The sequence below is a fragment of the Parasteatoda tepidariorum genome, chromosome 4 (genome assembly GCF_982258835.1).
Source record: "Parasteatoda tepidariorum strain Cologne lab strain chromosome 4, Ptep-v5.0, whole genome shotgun sequence".
NCBI lineage: Eukaryota > Metazoa > Arthropoda > Arachnida > Araneae > Theridiidae > Parasteatoda > Parasteatoda tepidariorum.
Window position 1 is genome coordinate 34,883,666 of NC_141758.1, and position 15,889 is coordinate 34,899,554.

General features: G+C 29.1%; 1 protein-coding gene across 1 annotated transcript in view; it reads left to right on the forward strand.

Annotated features, from left to right (window-relative positions):
* Positions 1 to 4,442: 4,442 nt before the first annotated feature.
* TrissinR (Trissin receptor) overlaps positions 4,443 to 15,889 on the forward strand; it is a 74,377-nt gene continuing 62,930 nt past the window's right edge. The window contains exon 1 of the mRNA XM_087160909.1: positions 4,443 to 4,522. The gene's annotated coding sequence lies outside the window, so the exon portion shown is untranslated. The remainder of the gene's footprint in view (positions 4,523 to 15,889) is intronic.

The following is a 15,889-nucleotide window of genomic DNA, read 5'->3' on the forward strand; positions in this document are numbered from 1 at the left end:
CATAAATTTTGCTTTTATTTGGTTTAAAGTTCAACTGTGTATTCATACATTAGTAGCATATACTGTAGAAATCCAACATTTAAAAATGTTTGTCATTTCTGATTGAATGATATTTTTCCTCATAACAGTCATCAGCCAATGGGTCGTCAAAATGCAAATAATAATGACAAAGTAACCCAACCTGCAAAGCAAACTACATTGTTAATACACAACAATACAATTTTTAGGTAAATCGTAAAAATGTTTGAAGTTATGGAGCCTGCAATTAGTAAGTAAAACTAAGGATATTTAAAAGAAAAAAAGCATTTTACTCAGGAATTTATTTTTAATTACTTTTTCATAACTTTGGCGAATTCTAAGGCTGCACTAAAAAGGATTTAAAAAGTTTTTGTTTAAAAAAGTCTGCGTAAGAAAAAAGAAATAATTAAAAGATACTGGGAGGGGATTGAATTTTACTAATCCACCCAATAAAAATGTCTTTTATTCAAATTTTTTTTTACAGTTATAGATGTTAGCTATTACATTTTATTTTTACTTGAGAAAACGTTCCTTAACAAAATTAAAATTTTCGTCAGAATACTTGACGATATTTTTTTTATGTAGTTTTACTCTTATACGCCTTTAAAAATCAGTTGAAACTTTTTATTTTGCAGAATCTGATAATGCATTACTTAAAATTCGATTAATTCCCTTAATATTTACTTCGAATATACACTACGGCACAGTATTCAGATCAATATATTTGAAGGCAGAAACAAATTGTGTTTTAATCAGCGTTAAAGACATTCTTTTAAATAGTGATAGTTATTAACAATATGATTGAGGACTATCGATTCTATGTCATAAAGACACTTGATTACAATCGATTGGCAATCGATAACAATAGAATGACAATCGACTACAATGAATCGATTCTATGAAAGATCATAGCGAGATGCTATGATTGCTTTACTATATGATATTTTATTCCCTGTTTACGAAGAAGCAGTGCAAATCTTTTAATAAAAAAATATTCACTTCTGATATACAGTCCCTGGCCAAATTATTAGACGCACTATAAGATTCGATGTAAAATCTTAATTATCAGGCGATACTATACAGCTGTATTGTTCTTACGCGACTGAAACTAGTTTGCACTTGTTTTGGTTCGTGTATCAATTGGTTAACATTGTAATGGAATACGTTAAAAATAAATACAGTAGAAAGTATATATAAAAAAAATAGTGCGTGAAGTCCCTCCGCGTGGAAGAAGTTAAACTTCGCAACCTGCGACGTTAATTGTAGAAGAATCAGCAGTCGTAGAAGGATCACTAGTTCTATTCAACGACTCTTTTTCATGCTCCGCTCGCTTCCGTGCTCTGTAATTACGGTAATATTGTGCATTTTTCCCTCGTGGACCTCTTGAATCAGTGGTAGTACTTGTGGTTGCCTCATCGTCTCACCCAGGAAAATGTATTTGTATTAATAATGTATGTGAATGTGTCATAATGTAATTTCAGAAGAGAAAACCTAACAATCAATTGATATTCACAAGAGACGTACATTGACCTAACCTTAAATCCGTCGCATTGTCCGCGGGATTGTTTTCACTCTTTTTTTACAATTGTTATCCACTAAATTTGAAAATAAAAAATACTACCCTATAAATTATATGTGTATCAAAACAAACTAAAAAAATACTTATAGAAAAACAATACTTTTATTATTTTTATGCTAGTGAGAACCAAAACAATATGGAAATGAATGAGGGAAAACTGGATCCTACCACGTGATTTCCCGGCCAATAAAAATGTAGCGTTAAGCGTTTAACGCAACCTTGTTGGAAGTCGCACAAGAAGTATAACTTCAAAAATCTCCCGAATAAAAACCCATTACATGTATGTTTAACTATAAAAGTATAGCATATAAACTCGTGCAAAACATGTCAATATTAAAACACTATAGAGAGACTAATAATCTGTTCGAATTATTATAATGTACTAATATAATATCAGTCTATATTTACATAATATATCGTCTAATTTTTCCAATCGTCGAATATATATTTTATATCGCCTAATTTAACCAATTGATACAGGAACATAAACTAGGGCAAACCGGTTTCAGCCGCGTGAAAACAATAAAGTTGTATAGTATCACCTGATAATTAAGATTTTACATAGACTCTTATAGAGCGTCTAATAATTTGGCCTGGGACTGTATTTGAATTTTAATCGAAATTTTAAAATTTTGTTTTTCTGAATACAAATTGTCTCGTTTTGGTTACTACAGTGAACCAAGCTTTTGTTCGAGCTTTTAAGAGCAATAAACGCTTCGAAAGGTTGCAATGAATTAAAAACCTACAGATATGAATGAAGACAGAAAAATACATACGTTCTCTGAATAAGTATTTGTTCAAAGAATTTTGGATTCCAAAAATATGGGGGAGGGGTAGCTGCAATATGGGGTGATTCCAGATATTGCACGTCTTTGTAATGTTTATTTTACTTTCAACTTCACATTCCGAGAATTTTCGATACGAAACTTTGAACATACCATTATGGAGTTCGTTTATCCAAAGATCCACGCAGAAAATATTTCTTGATAATTATTTATTATTTTTTATAATTTTATTTTTTTTATCATTCTACAGATAATTAGCAGAGGGCAGAAATTTTTTTCAATTGTGAAATATTTCCTACTATATAATTATATAGAGTCAGATCTCTTTTTAACGAAGTTGCTAAATCCCGATAATAAGTTAGTTAGACAGAAAATTCGTTCAATCGAAAATTACCTTTATAAATACTTAAACAACACGAAACAGGTTTTAAATTCATAAACACTAAACATAATTAAAATAGCAATTGTTGCATCTTTATCTTGTAAACTAGTATCTTCTATTTATTTTATAAATCTTAAGCATAAAAAAAATCTGCATTGAAAGCAAGAATAGAGCAAAACATTATCCAGTGTTACACTATCACGCTACATACATTTTCATCTATAAAAAGCTAAATTTATGTACAAAATTTATTTTAAAAGTAATTTTAAACACGCATTTCCACACGCGTTCTTAAGTTTAATTGCTACTGATAAAATCCGTTCATTTTGTCTGAGTTTTTAGTTTGAAATGAAAACAAAAAGGGATTTCACTGCTTTCTCTAAAAAATAAGCGTTTTCGAAAATTAATTCAAGGTCATTTACCCCCAAAAATGCGCTAACAAGTTTGAAATATTTTGGGAAGCAGGAAAAAGTAGTTCTCGAAGAAAAGTTCGTTGAATAGAACATTTACTTCGCTGTTTGGAAGCTATTTTACGAAGAAATTTCCAAAATGATCTTGGTTCCTCGGGAAAAAAATCTCAAAATAGAGAAATTCGCAAAATGGAAGTTCGTTGAATAGAAGTCCAACTGTATTTTAATTTCGACTTCTTAAAAATAGATCTGAATGCCCAGGTGAAAATTTAAGTTTGATACTTGTGAACTGATGCATTATGAAACATAATTCCGTACGAGCATTTCCTATTTTGCCTAAATGCCGTAAAATACCGATTATGTGAATCTCAAATTTTGACGAGAATCGCTCAGATACCGAATGGGCGAATAAAGGCATAAAAGTCAAAGGGGAAAAAAAATCGATTTTATTTGATAAGACTTAAATGTTGCTCAATTTAGTAATATGAATGAGAATTTAATTCTATACTAAGTATTTTACTATATGAATTAGAATTTTAGTATGTAAATAAATAAAAATTAGATAAATAAGAGTGATATGAATAAAAGACTAAGTTAATTCTTTTTTATTTCAAAAATCATGCTTTTATGCAAAAAAAAGTTTACCTTAATCAGGTAGAAACTGTTAATGTAAAAGTTTATAACATCATCTTCCGATAGTACTTAATAATTGTTAATAGTAATGCTTTAATTGTTAATAAATAATCTTTGCTAATAATAATGCTTGGCATTTATTTCATAAAAGCTTAATACTTCTTTGTTGGTAATGCCTTATTCTTCATTACTTAAAATAAAAGTGTTGATATTAATGTCCTTTTTGTTCGTTGGAGTAATAATAAGTACATTCGTCATAATAATAAGTTCTTTCGTAAATAATAAGTACATTCTTACGCTTCATTAATATGCATCAAAGATGCTCGGGCATGTAAAAATTTTATTCAGTCATGTATTTTGTTGTACAAAATATTACATATTTTTTCAAAACCACACATTAAATATCCTAATAAAAATTAATTCACATTAGATTGATTAAAAAAAATTAAAATAGGTTTTAGTTAGGTTAAAAAATTTTTTTTTTTCTATTCGAACAATCCGAGGATTTCTCTACTAAAATATTTAATTTCAGCGTACAAAAGAATCCTAGAATAATAAAAAATCCTCTCTTTGTTTCGGACTTGATGGAAGAATTTCCAAAGATTTTTAAATATCCCACTAGGTGGCGTTGAAACGAGAAAGTTAAAGGTAAGGTTCGTTCAATCGCAGTTGTGTCCTGTATTGCTTCCTTGTCTAGCGTAGTTCAGGAGAAAAGGTAATTATTGATTGTTTCTGATCTATTTTAAGGAATGCTTCTGAATGCATATCTTCAGTTTAATTCATTAAAAGATAATGCGCTTTGAAACTTATAGTTTGACTCAAGTAATTGTTGAATGCATAAAATTATTTTAAAACAAATCGTTTTTATCACTGTCTGTTATTGTTTATAACATCCGAAAATATTTGTAAGTTGAAAACTTTTTAACGTACAGAGCTAATAAACAAAAAAGTTTATACTTTAACAAATGCGTGAATGAATAGATGCGAAAAATTTTTTTGATTAGGTTATTCAACATATGACTCAATTTTCAAAATTATTATTTTAAAATCTTATGTCTACTTTTATGAATCATGTGGAGTACCTGATATTTATTTGATGATTATCTTTTGATTCGCAATTGTCAATGAAATCATCTGGAGGATAACTTCTTAATGGGTTTATAATTACTGGAAAGGGAAAAAACTCTACCGATTAAAATCTTTACGGAAATGTAATTTTTTTATTTTCTTTTTTTTTCATTTTTAAATTTATTTTTTACGTAAATATTTTAAACTCATTTGATAAATTATTTAATCTAAGCGCTTATTGCAGCAGAAAATTTTCTCTCTATTGTAATTTCAATGCCCGAATACTTAATAAGTAAGCTAGTTTGAAAATCATATTATATTTTCCACTATAAAATATTCTTCTTGAGCCAATTATTTAAGGTTCAATTTTCAATAATAGTAGTCATAGATTTCATGAATTAATTATAGTCCTTACTGTGTAAGTGTTCCAGTTAGAGTAAGTATAGATACTCCATAGTTATTGCACACATTTCATTCAATACTGAACAATTATTTTATAATTTACTCAATTATTTTTGCTTAAGTCGAAGTTGCAATGATAAAATTTTTTATGTTTTTCTGAATGCAATTTTAGCATGCCTTTAATTAAAAGTTTGAAGTAAATAAAAAAGAAACAGACGAGAATGTCCTAGTATCTGTATATAAAATTTAGTGTCTCATTTTACCTTTATTTTGAACTATGACCTTTTTTCATTATCTAATTTGGATATATAATGAGCAACTATTCATCTAATAATCGAATTTTCACTTAATTGATCTTAAAGGTTTGAGGGTTGACCTCGAATATGCTAATTAATTAGTGTAGACGATATTTTAAGTTAAACCAGGCATAACAACGTGCTTTCTGTGAAAGAAAATGCATATTTTCAACGAAATCATATTCAGATCCCTTGAAATAAAAGGGTAGCCACAATATGGTTTCAATAGTTCGGTCAAGAAAGCCGTCCAAAGTTCATATATTTGACTCTTTTAAAATTTGGTTTCTCAGGAACTATTCACTGATTTCGTTCAAAATTTGTATGTTGTCATTTAAAATTACATTCTTTAAAATGATGTAAACATTTTCTTTATGACTTGTCTACACTAACCTCAAAACATGGGGTTAGAATGGGCAGAAAAATAATTATTTTATTTAAAAAATTTAATTATTTATTTATTGTAACCAGCAAAAAGAAAGCAAAATCAGAATGGAATTAACTTTAGAAAAAAGAAAATCCAAAGAATGTGCTAAAAAATGTCTATATTTTTTGACAGTACAAAAATAAATAGAATTCTTATAAAGAATAGCTAAGTTGAAGAGAAATAGTACGTGCTTAAAAAAATAAATGCTTTAGAATGAATACTTAAAATAATGAATTAAATTATTCTGAACGGAAGCTTTCTAATGATATCTCCAAATCTCTTATTATTGGGAAAGTGAATGCTAATAAATATATAACATTCATCCTATATTTTAAACTTCGTCTAAAATACCAATTGAGAACCTTGTTTTATAATTGGCTTTAGTAGAGTCCAAAATTTAGTTGCCGCGTTTAGAATTATTTCAAAAATTTTATACGTAAATAAATATTTGAGTGAATTTTCATACTCTGACCAATCACTATTGAGGTAAATATATTGTAAAAAAATATTGTAAAGTATATTGTAAGAAAGAGCTTTAATTAAGCTTACTTGTTATGATCTGTACTTTTGATTGATTTGTACTCTCCTTTAATAATACAGTCGGACCACGATTTAAATAATTTATAGGGAAATATTATTTGTTAAATCGGGGATAATTCGTAATATCGGAGGCAAAATAAAGAAATTGACTAACCTTATGAAATATTCGAACCTTTCTAATAAGGCACAAAATAAATCTTTTTATTCAGGAACATAAAATACAGCGAATGAATTCGAAAGCATTCCGTGAGTAAGCTTTGCTTGACTTAAAAAAAGTTCTTTTTTGACGTCATGAAGAGACTTCATTTACATCTTGTGTTGTAGGTAAGTTTTCACTCTTTGCGCACAAAACATCATAAAAAGTAACAGTTACCATTGAAGATTCCTCAGTCACTATTCATTGTTTCCTATAAATCTACTTCATAAGCTTCATAAAATTCATTAATCACGAAATTCGGTTAATAGGGGCTCGCAAAAGCGGGGTTCGACTGTAAAACATAAAATTGTATTGTGTAAAACATAAAATTTCTTATTCTTACACTCAGTTGTAAATAATTGAAAAGATATTTTATGCTTAAAAACGAATAAATCAAAAAAGAAAAGTCAAATGAATTATTTTGAAACGTTTAGTGGTTTCTCACAAAACTAAAAAAATGGAACAATTAAAAAAATGCCTTAACAACTTTAGATAAAATGATCGTATTTGCAAGTACTAACATCTTAATCGATCTAGTCTAAAATATACTAATTTATAAACACAACTGCACTTTTCCTATATAAACATACCCGAAAAATTCGGATACTTTAACTTTTATAATAATTTAATCTATGTAAATTTAAATGACAAAATCAAAAATTTGAGCAGAATCGGTTAAATAGTTAATGAGAAATGAAAATTTAAATATACGACACTTAAAAAATTGAATCAAACAGAAATTGTTCACCAAATCTGTTCTCAAAGTTTGGATTTTGCCATTTAAAATAGTTTAAAATAATGCAATTATGTCTGTGCCTCACATTTCAAAAATTTTTTCATTAATTATTAAAATAAAGTATAAATAATAATGAATAATCTTGGTGAAAAAAACCTATATCTTGCATTAAATTACCTTTGAATAAAGAGTTCTATAACTGCTTTTGTTTCTTTTAAATAGTTCCTGGCAACTGGAACTATTTAAAAGAAACAATCCAATTTAAAAGAAACAATCCTCCCCATCCTCCAAATTTTGAATATCAAATGAAGAAGAAAATATATACAGAGAAAGTATATTTTTGTGTCTGATTTCGCAACTATCCTGTGAACTAATTAATAAGCATATTTAAGGATTATCCCTTCAAAGTTTGTATTTTAACAAGTGCAATCATTGGATCAAAAGTTATTAAGAAGACCAATTTTGCTCATTGTACATAAATGTTAAAGATCTAACTCTATTTAATTTGAAACATCATTTTTAGTTCAATTATCATATCTAAGAATATTTCTTTTGGTTGGCAAAATTTTCCTTATGTTTTTAGCTTAAAAAGCAGCTCTTAGAAATTAATTCTCAATCGTATCGGGTGTGTAAATGCGTCTTTTGAAAGTTTTTCGAAGACGCAGTATCATTTTAATTAGACGCATTAATATTTTTATCATCATATTTTAATCATTTAATAGCCGCATTATTATTTTTAATCATTATAAATATTGATTAGTGCATAAAATATCACGCATTTTACAAAATTCTACTTTTTGTAAAGACTTGAGTGAGATATCTAAACCATAGTAATAAATGACCGTTTCTAAAAAATCCAATTTATTACATAAAAACATGCAGATCTTCGTATTTATATGCATAATTTGTTTTTATAAAGCCTACTTTTATCTTAATTAATTACTTTTTCATTTCTTTTCAGGCATTCATTTGTGTTTTCTTATTTTAGAATATTTCATTTTTGGACCTTATTTCCATACGATTCTTATTTGTGTATTTTTTAATATTATTTACTATTTTTTCAATTCAATTTGTTTTTTTCGAATTGTGTTATTTATTTACTTGATTTAATTAAAAGTTCAATTTTGTACACTTTCACATTTTTATTTATGCATTTTTTCATCAGTATTGTTAGTCAAGTATGTACTTGTGTCCTATTATTATTGTGACAAACTTTAAGGGTAGGTTGGGGAAATTACAAGTATACTCAGAATTGCATAGTAATCTATAGTTGAAATCGTTACGAGAAAGTAGTGTGGCGTAATTACCACTATAAATAATAAATATAAATTTCCTAGTAAATAAAGGCACTTTAACTTGATTCTCTCTTGAGATACCTTCTGGTAAATAACGTAGAAATTGTCAACCTTCATATCTATGAAAAGGTACCCTTCACGACAGAAGCGAGTTTTATAGTGGTAGATACACTGCAGTTGACATAGTCGATAATTATGCTCCCCTCAATGATGACCTGCGGAGGTGATTCACCAACATCGATGGATAGTTCACATTAAACATTTAATTTGCTTAAAATATAGCGCTAAAAGGAAAGGGTGAAGTAAATAAGAGTCTCCCGGTCAATTAGCAAAATTAAAGGAAGAAAAAATGAGCGAAATGATATAAGTTAACAAAAATGAAGAAAAAATATAATGAGCAAAATGAAAAAAAAAATTTTTAAACATTAAAAAAAACATAAATCAATTAATGCTATTCGTTCATCGAATTCTATGAGTATTACAGATAAAATTCTGGAAGGGGAGTAATGTGGCGTAACTACCACTAAAAATATTAAATACCAATTCACTAGTATATAAAACATGAAAGCTTGATTTTATCTTGAGATATTTTTTGATAGATGAAGGTTGACATAGTTGATAATTACGCTTATCTCAGTAGTATGACAGGTACAAAACACAAAGAGACACAAAACATCAGAAATATTTATTGTTTAAAGATATTACATGAGCTATGGCAGATGATATGCGTCATAAAAGATGTTTACACCAATGCATGAATTGCACCGCCTGGATTGGTTCGTGGTTTTGTTGGTTGTTGGGCAACCAGATTCATTTCGGAATCCACAGGTGTTGCGAGCACATTTCAGTGCCAAAAAAAGCTGTTTAAATCAAGAAAGTGTGGTAACCAGAGAACCGATCCACCGCGACCCATCAATCGGTGACCTGATTCAAATGTTCACGAACACACCTGCCATAATGGGGAGGAGCTCTATCTACCACATGTGATGTCTGACGTGTTGTGGCATAAGCTTTTTAATAATTCTTGCAAAAAGATGAGATAACTTGCAAATGGTGATGGCAACAAGTAAAGCCCGAGATCGCTGACAACACAAGTGCAAAAATTGACTGACATGGGAATTCTTGCCAGCCCATAAATGAGCATTGCTGTGGTTGAACACATGATATCACGTGAAATACGCCTCATCCGTAAATAAAACGCATGCGACATTCGTTGAAACGTAAAACACAGAATGTTTTGGGAGTATTCTCTGAAAATGGGTTTTACGTTGCAAAACGCAATGAAGATACTTTAAGATCTTAGTTCTTACGTTAATACCCTTTGAACTGTATTCAACACATTTTGTTCCATGCTGAGAGTTCACTATACCTTGTAATTATTCATTCCTTGTAATTATTCACCCGGCATTTCACCAAATAGAGGCCACATATTGATCATATATAGGCCCTATATAGGACCAATATTGAAAGACATCCCTCGGTTCATACAGAGCAAATTTTGAACGAAACTGAGACTAATGTGCACATTGGTTCGTAAAACGTTGCCTGCTTGTGAACACCATCACTATATTTTTAATGCACCACCTACATTTTTACTTAATTATTGGGATATTTTATAATAATCCGAGTAATTGCGGTAATTGACCTAATTGACACAACTGCTGTAACATGTTTTTACCAATTAACAACGTTCCCAGTAGAACACCAAAGTCAGTAAGTGGGTGAGTGGCTACTTTGATCAGCCTACGTAGGGACCGAATGTGCGTGTTATCGGTCCACGTTAAACTGTTATATCGGAAAGTACTCCACTTCACGCTCCGGTCGTCAGGCTACCAAGGCACATGAGCCGTCGGGCAGAGGAGCCATCCCCTCTGCATAGGATCAAAATTGCGATGGCATGTTTTCGGATCAGTCTTCGTATTCAGCCTGTCGCCAATAGCACATTGTGCAGCTCTAGTGCGACGTAAATAAAGTACCTACCTTCAGCCATGATTTTTTTTTAAAACTTTCATCTATATATCGATTTCAGGGAACAACGAATTTTTGATAACATCGCAAAGTTTTTAAATAGCCTTTAAAATGATATGTATGATTCTAAATAAAATCTTTCCCCATGTTTTTAAAACATCGGTGTTTTTTTAATAGAAACTTGGGCCTTTTGTGTCCAAAGAGTTCTCTTCTTGTTATTCGCTTTCTAATATTTAGTTTTGGAGAAATTATCTCCATAAAAAAACATTCTGACCCGTCATTATAACCATTATACCATTGAAAAAGTCTTTGAATAAGCTTGTTAACTGTCGTTCTTTCTCGTTTCACTCTGTGTGAGGACCAACTTTATCTATGAATCCCCAACATAGAATCTATGAATCCCCAACATAGAATCGAGTTGTCTTATATACTAGTAAATTGTATTTTTGTCGTGGTCACATGGATTTTGTGTTTTTCACTGAGAAATCCACTTTTTCAAATCTATACAAAACTTGCCTTCACTCTTATAAGTCGATTTCTGGTAAGCACAACTTCTTCTACATTTTTTTTTTACTCACTCGAGGACAATAAATAATCGTGAATCAGAAAATTCATTAACTACTCTACAATCCCTGGCCTAATTATTAGACGAACTGTAAGATTCTATGCAAAATCTTAATGCAAAATCTTCTACAGCTTTATTGTTTTCATGCGACTAAAATCGGAATGCACTTGTTTATGTTTGTGTATCAATTGGTTAACATTATAACGCAATACGTTAAAAAATATATATACAAATAGAAGTATATAAAAAAATCTCCTTCATAAAAGCCCGTTACATGTATGTTTAAATATAAAAGTGTAGTGTATAAACTCGTGCGAAATATGCAATCATTAAAATATTACAAAGCGTCTAATAATTTGAGCTAATTATTATAATATACTAATATAATACCTGATTTAATAAATATTCTATATTTACGTAATATATAGTCTAATTTTTGTAATATATCACCAATGGTCGAATTTATATTATATATCACCTAATTTAGCCAATTGATACACGAACGCAAACCGGTTTGAGTCGTTTAAAACCAATAAAGCTATCTAGTATGACATGATAATTAAGATTTTACATAGAATCTTAATAGTGCATCTAAGAATTTGGTCAGGGAATGTATAGTGCGGCTTTCAGGAGAACTCTAGACTCACATCGTGGAGGGTACCATGTTCACTTTGAATAGGGATGTGGGGTGAATAGTTTTGTCTTGATCTTTGCATAAGTCAGCGTGAATGAACCCATCAACACATGTGCTCTAACTTACAGAAATAGCAGCAGACAATCCCGGACTTTTAGTGTGGAGGAGTTCTCCTCAAAGCCGAACTATAGATTATTTTCAGCACCTTCCTATCAGAAGTTCATAAAATGCTTTCTCAGTTCCTTCTATCCGGATCTTCTATAAACATCTTCATTTCACCCAAGAATTCATCTGACCTCTGTTTCTGAAAGACCAGTTGTGTTTCTGCGTAGTGTCTAAGACATGCTTGAAGTTCAAAAACATTATTTACTGAATGAAATATATTATTGCTGACTTTGCCCTTAAATAAAAACATCACAATGACATCAATTGTATTGAAAACAGAAATGAATCCACAGCAACTTACCACTATTTCTATCAAAATAACCATCAAACGATTTTATAACAATATCTGACACTCTTTTTGAAAAATAACTTTCAAGCAGGAGTTTATATCAAAACAAAAAGAAACATGGAATTGATTAATGTATCAAAGAAAAAGAATGTAGATGGCGTAAAAAACAATGTAACAGAGTTCTTCCTCTAATAGAGTATCTTCCTTTAATATTTAAACAAAACAAATCATAGAAAGTCAAAAATCTTTTCTCTTACCTCAAAAAATAATCGAATAACTCGAAAAATAATCGAAATTTCTTCCAAAATAAAATTGTTCTAAATGCTTTAAATGAAAGGCAAAAGTGAGCTAAATCAATTTGTTGCGCAATCACAAATGTAATTTGCGAATAGTTATTTCCAAAGTTCTTAAAGAAAACTGAAATTTGTAGCGCAATCACCAATGTCTTTAAAAAGGAAAGATTACACAAATCGACAGCAAATAGAATTAGGAAACACACAAGTAGAAGGGTTATTATATTTGAAAAGAACATTGAAAACATTTAGATGGCGCATTTAAAGAAGAATATCTTTTTCCAATTTGTTCTTTGCACCTCTTAGAGTCATAAAAAGGGAGATTTAATGTTTTTAACACAAAATATTGCATTGAATCTCGAAAATGGTATAGAAATTTTATGCAATATTAATTCAGTTAAATCTCTCTATTACGAAATCAGTTATAAATTCGTTATGGAGAAAAATTCCAGAAGGTTAGAGGTTTTTGCAATTATTGAATTATTTTCAGTCGGTGAGACAAGTTAGACAGTACCGCCCATAGCCAAATTATTAGACACACTATAAGATTCTATTTAAAATCTTAATTATCAGGCGATATTATACAGCCTTATTGTTTTTACGCGACTGAAACGGGTTTATACTTGTTTATACGTCCGTGTATCAATTGGTTAAATTAAAGGATATTGAGCCGCTCAGAAAACAATGCGGTTAAGTCCATTTTTTGATATTTTCTGATTTTTGGAAATTCTGATAAAATAAATAATAATCTTCTTGGTTATTAAAGGATTTACTCGCTGGTTACTTTTTTCTAGGTAAGACAGCCCTTTTTTTAATAGCTTCTGAATATATTGTATAATAATTTCAGAAGCCATTGTGAATAAGTTCACCTTTTATCAATATTTTTTTACATAAACTTTGAAATAAAAATTTAATTATTATTCTTCTTTCGATATTTGTTGGTAACACTGAAAAACAAGAAATTAATAGTAATTCAGGGTTGCCAGACGTAGTATTTTTTTACCAAAAAAAAGGGGTATGGTATTTTTCGTGGTATTTTTTTAAAATGTGGTATTTTTAGTTTTTTATTTTATTTATTAATTTTATTTTCATTTCCTAAAACGAAGAAAAGTGCCACTCTATTTTTGAAGTAAAAAACAATTTCTGAAATAATCCGACAGTTTATTTTCTATTAGTCACTGTATCTAGTGATGATTGTGAAAAATAAAAGTTCGTTTATACTAGTAGACTCTAATATAAATTGTTTCTTTGATTAAGTAGGTCATTTGGTTAAGTGATTGCACTTTGATTAAGTAGATTTTACGTTTCTTTTCTATGTAGGATGTGAAACAAAATATAAGATTTTATATTTTCATTTAGGTTCAATTTTATGCAACTTTGAAATAAATTATTATTTTTACACAAATTTCTTATCTTTTTCAGCTGCCAAAAGGTATAAGTCCTAACATTTTTAAGATGCTGTCATTATTTCAATAAATACTTACGTTTTTATTTACACATCCTGTACATATCTTGTTTTTTTGTAGAGTTTACCCCTCGAAAAAAGACTTTATACACTTTTCTAAATAAATTAATAAGCCAAGAATTTTAAAAACTAATGTATCAAGAAACATTAATTTTCTCAATTTTTGTGTTTTGGACTTAACCGCATTGGCTTCTGAGCGACTCATATACAATATAAATTCGACGATTGAATAAATTAGACGATAAACTATATAAATATAGATTATTTATTATATCAGGTATTATATAAGTATATTATAATAGCTAGACCAAATTATTAGACGCGCTGTAATTTTTTAAATACATGCTTGTTTTGCGCCAGTTTATTCTATGTAAAGTCTTAATTATCAGGTGATACTATCCAGCTTTATTGTTTTTACGCGACTGAAATCGGTTTGCACTTGTTTAAGTTCGTTTATGAATTGGCTAATTAGGGCGATATATAATATAAATTCGACGATTGAATAAATTAGACGATAAATTATATAAATATAGATTATTTATTATATCAGGTATTATATAAGTATATTATAATAGCTAGATCAAATTATTAGACGCGCTGTAATTTTTTAAATACATGCTTGTTTTGCGCCAGTTTATTCTATGTAAAGTCTTAATTATCAGGTGATACTATCCAGCTTTATTGTTTTTACGCGACTGAAATCGGTTTGCACTTGTTTAAGTTCGTTTATGAATTGGCTAATTAGGGCGATATATAATATAAATTCGACGATTGAATAAATTAGACGATAAATTATATAAATATAGATTATTTATTATATCAGGTATTATATAAGTATATTATAATAGCTAGACCAAATTATTAGACGCGCTGTAATTTTTTAAATACATGCTTGTTTTGCGCCAGTTTATTCTATGTAAAGTCTTAATTATCAGGTGATACTATCCAGCTTTATTGTTTTTACGCGACTGAAATCGGTTTGCACTTGTTTAAGTTCGTTTATGAATTGGCTAATTAGGGCGATATATAATATAAATTCGACGATTGAATAAATTAGACGATAAATTATATAAATATAGATTATTTATTATATCAGGTATTATATAAGTATATTATAATAGCTAGACCAAATTATTAGACGCGCTGTAATTTTTTAAATACATGCTTGTTTTGCGCCAGTTTATTCTATGTAAAGTCTTAATTATCAGGTGATACTATCCAGCTTTATTGTTTTTACGCGACTGAAATCGGTTTGCACTTGTTTAAGTTCGTTTATGAATTGGCTAATTAGGGCGATATATAATATAAATTCGACGATTGAATAAATTAGACGATAAATTATATAAATATAGATTATTTATTATATCAGGTATTATATAAGTATATTATAATAGCTAGACCAAATTATTAGACGCGCTGTAATTTTTTAAATACATTGCTGGCAGAGTTTAGTGCGTTGTGGAAAATGCCCAGCAAGCATAATGAAAAAGTCATCTTTTAACTAATCATAAATTTTATTAAGCAATAAAAATCATAACTTAACTTAAACATCATGAAGGAAAAACAATCCTCTCCATAACATGAATTCAATACATACAGTCTTGAAAATAAAAAGAAACAAACTCCAAATCCAATCTTGATTTGTTATATATATATACATAATAACAGTTGCATAATGAGGGTACTTACACACTCAAAATTAATACTATGCAAATTCTGTCTTTAAACCATTTTTAAATGTTTGAA